Consider the following 14,265-nt stretch of genomic DNA (forward strand, 5'->3'; position numbering starts at 1 on the left):
ATGGCGCTCTCCTATTGCTACTGTGTACTACTTTTTATTCAAGCATTGGAACCCAAAGTGCTTTATATGCTCAAACACGCATGTCAAAATAACAGCATTATGTTATCCAGTTCACCATTTTGTGACATTTTTAGCCTGTCAGAGGGAAATATATGTGCCAAGTGAAACAAGGGCAATCATTACCATACGCTGGACACAACTATGCTGGAAAAAGTGGATTCCACGGTACAATCGCATTCAAAAGCACAACACACATCACTTATGATGAGATATCTCATCAGGCATCTGGTTGATTTTACTGCTGATAGGGCCCTTACAAATTTAAGTGTCATGTTGTATAGTAGTCACAAAAGGCTGCAATCACGCCCCAATTATTGCTCTTTACATGTCGATGAGCAACTCCAGCAGGAGTAATGACGCAGGAAGGGAGAGAAGCGTGCATGTTTACCAAGAGAGCCGAACGACACTCTCAGGGAGAATTACAGGGTCATTTCTCATCAGCAGAGTAAACCGGGAAAGGACAACGTTAAGCACTCGCTTCATGTCTCTACCTACTTATGTCCTCTGTTCGCTGCAAGTGAGATAACTTTTTCATGTTTACCAGGTTGGATGCCAACCGTCGTTTTTTTCCTTTGTCTGACTGAAAGCCAAATAATAAATGAAAAGAGTGCTTTTGTGTTGCTAAGATGAGATTTTGATTATGAATTCTATTCACTTGCTTGGCTGAGATGTAAACATATTTTCAATCTAAAAGGACAATGGCAAATATTGGTTTCTAGGAAAAAAAAAAAGTCATTTCAGATACGAGGAGAGTTTAATTTTACGTGGTACTGATATTTATCCTGCTTCTGTCCTCATTGGCCATTAGGCCATTATTTCGCAGTCTTTTATCCACATGAGTCTCTCGCTCTCTCTAGACATACTGCTCGCTTTGTCTTTTTCATTTTCTCCTTTCAGCGTAGTCATTGCGAGCAGCCCACAGCATTTGGATGCAAGATGAACTTTGATAAGAGTTAATGAGAACACGGCATTGTGTGGGCAAAGAATGGCTCGGGCTGCACACAAGAGCCTCCTCACCAGGAAATGGACCGTAAAAAGACACAGTCACCCACTCCGAGTCTGGAGGAGGACGAGAGGAGAGAGAGAGAGAGAGATGGCCACCGAGGACAGGTGTGAAAAGGCCAGGCAAATTCATGTGAAATGAAACGAGATAAGCAGAAGACACGTGGATGACCAGCGCCACGGCCCTTTGCTGCATCAGTACGCTCCGGCGTGTGTAAAATAAAAATATTCATTTTGACAGCTTCACTTTGGAAGGCGAGAAAATCCTAATGGGAACCGATGCAAAACGTTCTTTTTTATTTCTTGGATACAAATTATTTATTGGGTCTCTGGAGTGCTTTCCCACCCGACCGGTGTAAAATTGAACAATCGAGAAATGTAATCTTTACTCATTTGCCTGGGTCTGAAGAAAGCATAAAATGAACTGCGTGGCAATCGTCCACACAAGATGAACTAAATGTATTCCATGCAAACGAAGACTAACAGGGAGAGGGGAGGAGGGTGGGGTGAGGTGAGGGGACACCAAAAGTAATATGAGGGAAGATCTTGCACGGTGAGGCTGATAAGCAAATAAATAAAGAGAAATGTGTGTTTCTGTGTGAGCGCGTGCGTTTGTGTTTGTGTGGGATGGCGTGATGGCTTTCTCCAGTAAGTCACATATTAATTGAAAACGACAGTTTCAATTAAAAATGTAATCATTCTCTCCGCTTTCTAATTAAAAGCGAAGCGGTTGATGGTTTTGACTCATTAACTTCAAAAAGTGATGCAGCCTGACAGAGGTGGAAAGTCGGGGAGTGGGTGGTAGCTATTGGGTGTGTGTGTGGAGGGGGGCATGTGTGTCATTCGACTGAAAAGAGAGAAAACCAGCGACTGATGGGGAATGAGTCAAGTGACTATCATCTGTCAGGATTGCTTCCTGTAGAGGACAGGAGCTCTTGAAGAAGATAAGTCCTTTGATGATGATTAAATGGGGAATGGGTGATAGGTTGTAACCTAGAGCACAACCTGTGAGGCTCACCACGACCTTCAAATGTTAGGTCAAATACTGCATGAATAATAATATGGTAAGGACAGCATAAAACATTTACATTTGACAATAAATGTCTTCTAAAAATTGAAAAATCAATATATAAAAGAATGCTTCCAAAAGCCATTGTCTTCATAAAATATTTACATTTATGACAATAAATGACCTCTAAAACTTGAAAATCAATATATAAAAGGATGCTTCCAAAAGCCATTGTCTTCATCAAATATTTACATTTATGACAATAAATGTCTTCCAAAAATTGAAAGGTTAATATATAAAATGATGCTTCCAAAAAGAAATCAAGCTATTGTCTTCATAAAATATTTACATTTATGACCTTACGTTGAAAAATCAAGATACAAAATGATGCTTCCAAAAAAAAATAAAAGCATTGTCTTCCTTTTCAAATGTGAGCGTGTCTGCTGAATGTTCCAAAAGTAGTGTCGGGATAATGCTCCTTCGTCTCACATCTTTTTGATGCCTACACTCCAGCAGAGTCACAAAAAAAAGCCTCCAGTGGCTGCAAAATCTCCCACCGGGTCAACGCGGTGCAACAACGAGGTACTTTAAAGCGGCCACGCCAGCGTGAAGCCGTCATCCACATGCCGGCTGTCATGGCCGATATTTTTATTTTTTTTGCCGGCTCATCTTGCTGTGCACACACGTCACTGCTAACAAGAAAGCGCTCTCAAATGGCTTCACCAGCATGACACATACTACGCGCTGGCTGTCAAGTTTGAGTTTTATTTTTTCTTCCCTTATTTTCCCCTTCTCGTGCTTTAACCTTTCTCACCATGATGTGCGCACCCATGATCGACAATAGCGTGTGACAATGGGGCGGCCACGCAAGCAAAATATTCAAAGAGAAGCTAGCTCGTTAATTGCACGTCACAACTGTGAATGTAAGATTATGTTTTTATATCGCGAGAGAGAGGCAACTCATGCCGACCCCAATTGCATCTTTGTATCAGTTTTAGCCATGCCCCCCCCCAAAAAAAATCTGGAATACTGAAACGATGAAAAACTGTTTAATCCTATACCTCCATATTTCAATACGACCTAGTTCATAGTCTACGTATTATGTACGTATTTAAAACCAAATGTTTAATTAATTTGAGTCTTAAACAATGATTTAATCTCTGTGTTTTTTTGATAGACTCAATCCTTCATGTACATGGTCAGTTTTTAACCTTTAAATGTGTGAGAAAAAAAACAGACCTGACCTTTGGCACGGCACATGATTGTTGTCTTTTTCCCTCTGCTTAACACAAAGTGCAACTGATGGTGACTGCAGGGCAGATTTTGCTTTCGCACATGACCTCATGGTTATTTAAGCATCTCGTGCTTTCTCCCCACACATCTGACTCGTCACTAGAAAAATGACAGAATACCGACAGCACGTTGGCCTCTCTCTCCTCTGTCTCTAATACTTAAAGCAAGAAGGTCACACAAGTTGTGTTGATCAGCTGCAATCATTTGGGGCAAGTCTAAGTAGCGGAGATGACATTTTATAATGGAGCAGCGCCGCTAGTTGCTTTCGAGCCAATGTGGCATCATGGATCTCAATCAGTATTTGGCATGCAACCGAGGCAAAGTCCATCTGTCCACTTCAGTCAGAACAGTCAGAGAGAAATGGCGTCGTTTAGCTATATGGACAAAACGCCCTTCCATCCACTCAGTCTTCAGGGTCGGATCCAAATGACAAAAGACACCATGTTTTAAAGACTGTAGAGTTTAATGAACTAAAAATTGTCTGGGAGGGTAAACAACATACGTTGAACACAACACAATGTGCTTGAGGAAGAGAAGTAGCCTATAGAAATCTCTTTTTTTTCCCCTTAGTCTCCCACTTTCATGACTTTTTATTTATGGATAAAAAAAATGCTTATAGACACTCCTCTCTAAATTGCCCACACTGTTCCAATGCATTTGTTGAGTGGAGTGTATATTTTATATTATATATTTCTTGTCAAATTAATATCAAGGCCGTTTCAGAAGTGATATTTTACCTGAGAGTGGAACTATCATTTCATTGAAAACATATAACATACATTTAGGACCTGCAACATTTAAAAGTTGCTATTTAGCACTGTAATGCAGATACGTAGCTTATTCATTCAAACAGTGCCTTTGAATACGGCAAACAGCAATGAGTAATCCTGAGATGTAATAAAGGGGAAAAAAAAATCATTCTGGGTTCACTCTCACTTTCCAATGTATGTAATTTGAACCGAGTGCAAAAAAAGGAAGTGTTAAAGTCAAAGCGTTCTTCTCAATACCTCATAGAGATTTAATTCTTTTTAATTACTTCATCGGAGGATGTCAATAAGATATTTTTCCCCTCAAAGGAACCTACTGGGATCCCTGCTAAATCCTTTTTACTTTGAACACATCACAAGTCTGGAAACAGCATGTGGTATTTGTATTTTGGGAGATGGAACGCACAGTTTTTGAGATCAAAACCATCAGGATATTGTTCCTCACATCCAAGTCCCCAGTTGGAACATCATAAAAGCAAAGACATGGGCTTGTCAACATTTTTTACGCCTTGTTTTTTCAGTTCGACTTCCATTAACCGTCAGATGCGGTAACCGGTGCCCAGGCGTGCCGTGCAAGAACCAGTTCCCAATATTTTGTTTTAATTGTGAGCGTGTGAAAGGTCTACAGCCACAGTGCCCAACGCTCGTTTTCAGAACATTTATTGTTGCTAGGTTACCAAAAACTGTGTTCCAACCCACCATAATCATGCTAATCCTCCCTTGTCGAGAATTAAATCAATAGGTTGTCAGTCATACCTACTATCAGTTTCTCGCTCATCACTGTTGTTGACAGCCTTGATATTGAGAACTTTGATTGGTCGGCATCAGAGGAGCTATGTTGTTAAACTGGGCCGGGTGTTGAAAAATGATTATTTATGAGAGCACTGCAGGGAAAAAGCAAGCGGCACTCAGGGGGGGGTGTTTTTTTGCATAGAGGAGGTTGAATGCTGTCAACGCTGAACTGATTTGTGAAGAAGATAGATGCAGCCGGTGAAAACAAGTTTAACGGAATCTGGGCAGCAGTACAGCGGGGTGAATGGTAATTAAAGTCTGGTGCATGTGTGTGTGCGTGCGTGTGTGTGTGTGTGTGCATCTTATCATCAGCCTGGCCAAAATGCGCATCTGCTACCTAATGCTTAAAAAAAGTGGTTGCAGAAATCTCACCACACGGGTTCAATCACACAGATGAAGCACTTAACGGTCACACATGAGCCACATTCAAGCCAAGTTCAATAATGATTATCATTATGAGTGCCAAAGCTCTACTTTTGTCGACATGAAGCTCCATTCTTTCACTTCAACATAGTTCCTTGAGGACTGCTACAGCTGCAACCAACAACTTTTTCACTTTCAGGGATAAAAAGAGGACTTGACTCAGTCTGGTACTTTTGTCCATATGTGAGAATGCACCAACCGGCTTTCTGTCTAGTTCAGTTTGCAAGTCGAGTAAAAGAGCATAATGAGGTTTTCTCACTGAGCGGCTCCAGCAAGAGAGGCGAGGAGGGAGGACGATTCGAAGCGGACGGTGTGTGCGTGCGTCTGTATTGGGGGTGAGGGTGGTGGTAGACACAGACAGAGAAGGGGACGCAAAAGAGAAAAGGCACTCAATGATAATGTATGAGCTGTCTGCGGTGCTCCGTGCCAAAGGAAGAAAGTGCAGTGGTCCATTTAAAAAGAAGATTATCATGTCAAGATACAGTAATACCTCGGTGAACACATGCTTTCATTGGATGCATTCTGTCTGTCGTGGGGGTGGGGGTGGGGGCACATTTCAGTGACTACGCAGGAGAGAAGGGTGTTTTGTAGGACATCTTGGCTGGCAGCAGCTTCATCAACCCAATCTGTTAACCCTTTATGCAGTAGGTTTAGGAAGAATGGAAATTAACTTTTGTTCTGATTGAGATTCACAATGTTATTCCAGTTACACAAGCATTTTTAATTATTTTCATTATTTATCTATGCTGACTGGATGGGAGAAATTGAATTGATCTCTTTTTAATTACCGGGCCACCTTACTAGCACCACACAACCATATTTACTGACGTTATGTTGCAAATCCAAAATGAAAGTGGGGCAAATTATTCAGACATTGTGGCAAGCATGTAGATAGGTGCTGAAAATATGCAAGAATGGTAATGACAGTTTCAGACAGAACAGATATGAAAGTAAGGGAGGGATGGAATATGAATACAGATAACAAAAATACAGGAGTGTTGCGCATGAAATGGATCCATCTAAAATTACTTTAAAGTTGCACTTTTTGAAAATCGGATACAAAAATGAGAGAGGACTTCCTGTGCTTGTCAAAGTTGACATGTAAATGCATCTTATATTCATAGTTAGGAATATAATTTGACACATAGAGCTTGAAGTCTTTTTCCTTCCTGGCAGCTGCTACATTTTCTTGAATGGTATGATTCACGTCTTTCAGAAAAGTTTTCATTAAGCCGCTGCAGTGTCAGCGATTGAGGGTATCGCTTCAAAGATTTTGCTTGGAGGTAGATGCAAGACTCCATATTGCTGCATTTTGACTTTGTTATTTAATTTTGCCCTCCAAAAATATGAGCTTTCCCACTGAACTTCCTATTTATTGTTTTAGGTTGATGATATGCTATTAGAAATGCATTTATTTCAAAGCTTTATTATTGATTAACAAGAGGTACTGTAGAAATAGCAAACTAGGGAATAAAATGAAGGAAACACGTTTTTATGGGTGTTATTATTGTACATGGCGTCCCCAAAGATGTGACATCATTTGAAAAGCAATCATCTTGGAAATGATGGAGATTTTTTTTTTAATATACACCCTGCTCTCGTATGTATGTGTGCAAATGTTCTCTCACTTATAATATGAACTATCCATTATGTCACTTATATAGGTCCAATTTGTGTTTTGCAAGACCTGTTTACAGAAAACCTTTTTACAGCCAGGCTGAGTGCTAAACCTTTCTTGCTGCTTTCCTCCCCTGTGAGAATTCATCAGAAGAACATTGCCCACAGTCTTCATCCATTGCTGTGGTCAATTTGTCAGTTGGCTAAGCACAGCATGAGTTTCTGTGGGCCCGCAGCTTCGTTTCAACATAAGTGCACACGTAAATTAACATCATTTTTCATGATTAAGGAAACACCAAGGTGTTAAATGAAGGCGGGTTGTGGGATACTTATGTCCAATTGGAGCAAATAGCAGAGGAGGGATATTATCCGCTACCTGTCTATTTCCGCATATTTTGATATCAGACTGAAGTAAACGATGTGCTCCTCTGCAATGCTGTGTTTTTTTTCTTGTGACTATTACACAAAACGCTTGTTTGTTTAGAACCTTCATTTCCTGACTTGCCACCCTCCCTTTTGTACACTACCAATTTGTGTGGGGATGAGTCAGTCCATAGGGCAACATCAGCCCTGTTCTGCTCCACTACCTCTTTGCCTGCTTTGTGTTGCTATCTCCCTCCACCTTTTCACTCTGCTGTTTCTATAATGAATTTAATAGCTGACAGTGAAAAGACCAAATGGAAATTCAAAGCTATAAACCCGTCTTAAAATAGTCAAATTGTGAGTGCAGTTGTGCGCATGTGTCTTTGCATTCTCTGAATTGTTCATGGCTGTGTACACGGCTATTGTGACACACGGGAAACAATTCGACCTGAAGGTCGGGTGAAACACTCATGCACAAACTATTTTTGTCACATGCGAGCAGTAAAAACGGAAACCTATTTGGGGTGAAGTCAAGCTCTGTGCAGCCATTTTTATTTTAGCGAGTTAGCATGCATGAAATCAGTCATCACCCGGCATAAAGAGCAGCTAAAGCTGATGAGATTAGTTTTGCACAAAGTGGCATTTTGTCCCAATGATTTACGATTAAAGATTAAATTGCCAATGATCGTCACACACACATCTGGGTGTGGTGAAATTTGTCCTCTGCATTTAACCCATACCCTGGGGGAGAGGGGAGCAGTGAGCAGCAGCGGTGCCGCGCTTGGGAATCATTTGGTGATCTAACCCCCCAATTCCAACCCTTAATGCTGAGTGCAAAGCAGGGAGGCAATGGGTCCCATTTCAATAGTCTTTGGTATGACCCGGCCGGGGTTTGAACCCACAACCTTCCAGTCTGAGGGCGGACACTCTACCACTAGGCCACTGAGCTGGCACCAAAGAAAAAGCCAGAGGAAAAGCCAGGGGATCATTAAATGTCAGGATGATTTATCTTGTGGGCACCGTTGCTTTGCAATAGCAGTCCAATGGATCATGTGAATAAAAAAAAGAAGAAGAAAAAAGAAGAAAAAAAAAGAGTTGGCCTCTCACCTCTGTCCACTGACTGCACCACTGGACATGAAAAGTCTTGTTTCACAGATTGCTGCATTGTGAATTTAAATGCAAATCAACTCTTGATCTTGGTGATCGTCATGCGGCGGCGCGGTGGTTGTCGGTCTGCAGGCCGTCCAGTCTGTTCCTAAAGGAACATAACAGGTTGTTTGAAATCACATTTAACTTATTCTAACTCCAACTATTTATCCGGATAGCTTCACATGGTGTGGAAAGGTATGTATTTGTATTATCCTGACAACCTAAATTTCTCAGGGCCTAGGAGGTTTATTTTCTCAACTATACAATTTAAGAGGTTCCTTTATTTGCACGAATGCATGTGTCAGTGTGGAGGCAGACACGTTGATGTCTGCTGAATGCTCGATGAAGAATTCTCACTTATGTGTTGCAAATGGGGTGGAATGTGGAACCTTCTCCACCTCCTTGCCTCATGTGCAGGTACCCTTTTATTGTAGGTTCATATCAGTTCTGCAGTGTCACTGGAGACAAAACGAATTAATCCCTCCTTGATATAAAGGATGACCGAGGAGTCACTACAACTTCCTTTTTTTCTCTCTTTTGTTTAAGTCATCATTAGAGACAGATGTGAGGCATTTGACATCTTGGGCTTTGACATTTTTGTAAGTATTCCTTCGCCAAAGGACCTCACCAATTGATATTGGAGCAGTGCTGCAAAATCACCACCCAGCCTGCATTTGTTTTGTCCCTGACTGCAGTTTAAGAAACTTTACGCTCCAATGCATACTAGGCGACAATTTTCACCATTCACGGTAAAATTTCGATAACAGGATTTGTTCTCGCAGCTACAACACCAAATCCCTACAAGAGGCATTTGCGCAAAGCTAGGTAAAATGTATTCAGAGGACTGCACTGGAACTCAGCATTAACAAAAGCTTAATTCAGCGGATGCTTCGGAGAATGAAATAGCTTTCCCGCTCCTGACTTGAAAATTTTCAAAGGCTTCAAGCGGAAGGATACTCTTGTGGAAATTATCTTGCACCATTACCAAATCCACATCTCAGCTTTTTGAAAACCTGTAGTTCAGTGACAAGTCTATCTTTCAACTTTCTGGTTGGCTAATCTGATATAATGTTGAAACGGGCAAAAGTCAAACCCAGCAGAAATTCTCAAGACTCCTGGAAGCTTGTGGTTTTGTCTGCCCAGTTTCTAGCAATGCATTTTTCTTCCGGTAACACAACCAACACTTTTGACACATAAAAAAAAAGCTATTCAAATGTATTAATGAAGCAATTTGGTTCATTTACATCTCAGTATTTGTGTCTTGTCTTATGACAAAGCAGGAGCAAGGACATTCTGCCCATGGGCCAAACTCGACAGAATGGGATGAAAACATGAGGTTTAAAAATGCTGTGGGCTGCAACAGAGACGATTTAAAGAAATTTGTGTTTCTTGCTTTCTTCTCTGTTGACATCACAGGCGAGTTATACACTGTCCTACTGCTTTGATGTCACACTATTTACCGAGCTCATGCAGCTTTCTGCTAAGCTCTGTCAGCTACACCGTTGGTGTAACTGATAACCAAATCAGGTTGTAGCGCACCAAACCCTGCCTGTGTAAAATGTGTGTGTAGAAAATGTAGCCATCATATTTCATCCTAAGAGAATCATGCACCCGACGGACGACCAATTAAAACGCGGTGTCCATTACGGTGGATGCTATGTAAATTATCCAGTGGTAATATTATCAGGGAAACTTTTTTTTTTTTTTTTACAGTTCTTGTATTGTATCTCTTCAGATTGTTCATTAATGTTGCCATGAGGTCAGAAATAAAAATGTAACCCTCGGGATTACATTTAACAGCACACAAACACACACACTGCTAAAGGTAAATGTTACAGATTAAGAATATGCTTACATCACATTTTTAAATAACTTCATGGAAAACAACCTTACACAGTACCTTTTGGAAGTGTGGCCGAAAATGTCAGAGCATAACCCATGCGCTATTGGGAGACCTGATGAAATATTTAGCGAATTGTAGCTGGGTGTTGATGTTTTTCTTTGTATGAAAACTCAGGTTCAGAAACAATACTGCACATCAGCAGGACAACACCATAGCCACAGCATGAAGGTGGAATGGTTTGGGTTTAATCTCATTCAGCCGCAAAGGGGGTTCCAGTGTTCAAAGGAGGCTACAATATAGCAGTTCATTTTGGCATGAACTTTACAGATGTCAGATGAGATTTTGACTTTCAACTCAAAATGAAACTCCATCCAAGAGAATGCCCAGACCTAATTAAAAATCTCTGGGATGACCTGAAGGAGACGACGCGCTACCCTCACCGTCTGACGCATTTGAGAATTAAAAGTCATGATGTGCTGTACACCTACACTCCCACACTATTACTATTCAAATTTGCTTTGGAAAATGTAAGTAATTTATGGTGGTCTGATTCTTAAATCACATTTTACGCCACAGTTTTACAATCATGTGTTCACTCTCTCTTTATTGTACGTTAACGCAGTGTCACGTTTCGTTGTTGTGACATTATGCTTGCCTACCGATGAACTGAGAGTAAATTGGCATTCCGCGGAGAAGTTTGACAGAGAGCGGCTAATGACCTTCTGGTACTGTTGTGGTGATTGACACCAAACTGCATGCAGTGCAAAAATGGACCTTATAATGTACGCATGCCATCAGATGCCAGCTGGGATGGACTCCCCGGTAGCCTGCACTGGATCAACGATATAAATAATGGATGAATGGACTGTCTCGGAAGTTATAATTTCGGCAGTATGGTTCCCTTTTCACCTTTTCACAAAATGGTAGCATATAGTTGGGGAATAAAATGACAAGCAAGATGCAGCAACACCGTCTTCACCCGTTCTTGGTCTCTGCTTCTTTTCTGAGGAGCTAATCTGGTTGTTGCTTGTTAACGTTTATTTTGTGACTTTTGATCAGAGCATAAAGCAATCGTGTATTGTAAAACAAATACTCAGACATACATATGGACAGGGCGGCTCGGTGGAACACTTGGGTAGCACGTCCGCCTCACAGTTAGGTGGGTGCGGGTTCGATTCCACCTCCGCCCCTCCCTGTGTGGAGTTTGCATGTTCTCCCCGGGCCCGCGTGGGTTTTCTCCGGGCACTCCGGTTTCCTCCCACATCCCAAAAACATGCTTGGTAGGCCGATTGAACACTCCAAATTGTCCCTAGGTGTGAGTGCGAGTGCAAATGGTTGTTTGTCTCTGTGTGCCCTGCGATTGGCTGGCAACCGGTTCAGGGTGTCCCCCGCCTACTGCCCGATGACGGCTGGGATAGGCTCCAGCACGCCCGCGACCCCAGTGGGGACTAAGCGGTACAGAAATGGATGGATGGATGGATGGACATATGGACAGGCACACACACTCACTAGCCTGACTCCACTTCTGTCGGCTGCCTATTCTTTTTGCGTGCAGCAAAGCAGTTTAATGCTGATGCACCATGTTTGCTTTGAATGCCGGGTTCCTCTAATTGACCCGAGTCTGGTAACGGGTTTATATTCCACAAGCATTTCTTGAATATATTTAAGACTTATGTCATTTCAATCAAAAAAAAAAAAACTGGTTGCATCCATTAACTTGAGTTTTTGCAGATTCTTTTCTTGAATTTATTTGTAGGATGCCAGAATATATAACCTTCCGAAGCTGCTGTTTGGATGTGAACAACCTCCCACCTCAAATCTTTGCACCTGTCTGATGTGAAGACCACCTGACATCTATTGATTTTGTATTTAGGGGCCGTTCTTGCCTTGCCGTGATTATGTTTCCATGCTGTCTTTCAATCTATACGAATGATTTCACAATGTCAGCCAGTTCTTCAATTTATTGTTTGTATATCCCATGCAGGGCCTTGTCTTTTTATGAGAGTCCATCTGGCTCCTGTGTTTCGGTTGCCCGAGGCATTCATTAAGCAGGTTGTCCCTGGGGTATCGGGGTTAAAATCCTGGTCAGGGCAGACTCTGGTGAAAAATTGACTACTAGAACAAGAGCATGTGTATACAATGATTTTTGTGCGTGTGTGTGACTCCGCTACTACTATATGCTACAGACCTGGGGCTAAGTCTCTTCTTGCTGCAACACTGAGAGGACAGCATGAGTGAAAGTGGCTCAGGACTTATCCGTTTAATAAGGCAATTGTGACTGGGCTAAGTGCAGTGTGGAACGAGGTAATAATCATTTTGGAGTAGACTCAGATTCTAGTAGTTGGTCTAAGCCTGTGCTAGGCAGTTAAAGAAGCTAATTAAACATGAAAGCTTTCACCAGAGTGATTCAAGGCTCTCTGGAGTCGACTACACCAACTAAATGGAGCCAGCACGTATAGCAGTTGTTCTGCTGGTTTGTATTGCAGATTGAACTTGGTCTAGGATAATTACTGTGCATGTATTTGCATACATCTGCCGTGAAGAATGAAACGTTCTATTTGTTTTGTTGCTGAGCTTCTCAAAACTCAAATTGCTTCGAAATAAACAAACTATAAGGCGGATATTCTTATTATGAATGAAGAATGCGGAGAACGAGCATCTCTAAACTGAAATACTTAAAATACGAAGATTAAATGAAGGAATGGATGGATTTCTTCCAAAATAGCCACATTGGCAAATTAATATTAATTCAGAATACACTAAATTCAAATCATTCGCTTTTACCCAAGTCACAAAAAATGGATGTGTATGCTCGCGTGTCTGAAATCAGTCACTTGCAAAGCTTATTTTAAGAAGTTAACTCGTTTACACGGCTGAACGAACAGTTACTCGTCCATTTAAATAACCCGAATGAAACAGCCAGGAACAGATTATGTGATGCAATTTGACGTCATTCCCGCTTGTAACGTCTACTGTCAATAAAACACATTATATTAATGGCACTCACAACAGAAATAAAACTGTCGTTTTCCCCTCACTCTAAAAGTGTGCTTTTCTATTGCGTCTCTAAGCTCTGCCATGACCGCTTAACTCTGCTTATGATTCCAGCCAGTTGCACGCTTGCCGTATTGACTTACACTCACTTATATTTGTATGTGTATTCACACTGAGCCATTTTCACCGTAGAGGTAGAGAATAACCTGAAAACGTTGCAGAGGAATCAAGATTCCTTGCAGATAGAGCAATAATATGCGCAGAACACAAAGCAATATCTCTTACCCCGATGGCGTATGGATTTTGAAACGTTGGGTTTAGACAAGGGGTAACCCAGCAGTGTTGGAAAAAAATTAAAACGACATGCAGTCTATGAGTTTAAATGCTCGTTTGTCTATACGTGCCCTGTGATCGACTGCCGACCAGTCCAGAGTACGATATACTACTCCAGCACATGTGCAACTTTAATGGAGGTACAGAAAAGGAATGCATTGCAATATGGCATGCTAAAATGCTATTCAAAATATTTCCATACAGTATTTAAAAGATCTACGATTGTAGCAGTTCGACCTTGAAATGGATGGATTCTATTTCCATTTGGAAAATATATTTGACCTTCCAAGCAAATTAAACATCAAACCTCCTCCATAAAAAGGGCGTTTGACCTTTCAGGCTCCACTGTATTCTCGTTGCACTTGATTTTATTGTAAATTCAGCCCAATAACAAAAGAAAAAAATTGGTGGGTGAGGAACTTCAAATCACTTATGACATTAGAAGATCACAGGACTTAGTAAGCGTTCCTGAGGAAATTCAAAGGCCTTACATGCTTCTTCCGAAATCCAACCCCCCTCCGCTTTTGTGGGACTCATTTGTTTTGTTTTCTGGATTACGTCAGCAGAAATGCACGTGGAAGTGAGAGTGGCAACAATTCACTGGTTCCTCAACTACACTC

The sequence above is a fragment of the Syngnathus typhle genome, linkage group LG4, assembly GCF_033458585.1.
Source record: "Syngnathus typhle isolate RoL2023-S1 ecotype Sweden linkage group LG4, RoL_Styp_1.0, whole genome shotgun sequence".
NCBI lineage: Eukaryota > Metazoa > Chordata > Actinopteri > Syngnathiformes > Syngnathidae > Syngnathus > Syngnathus typhle.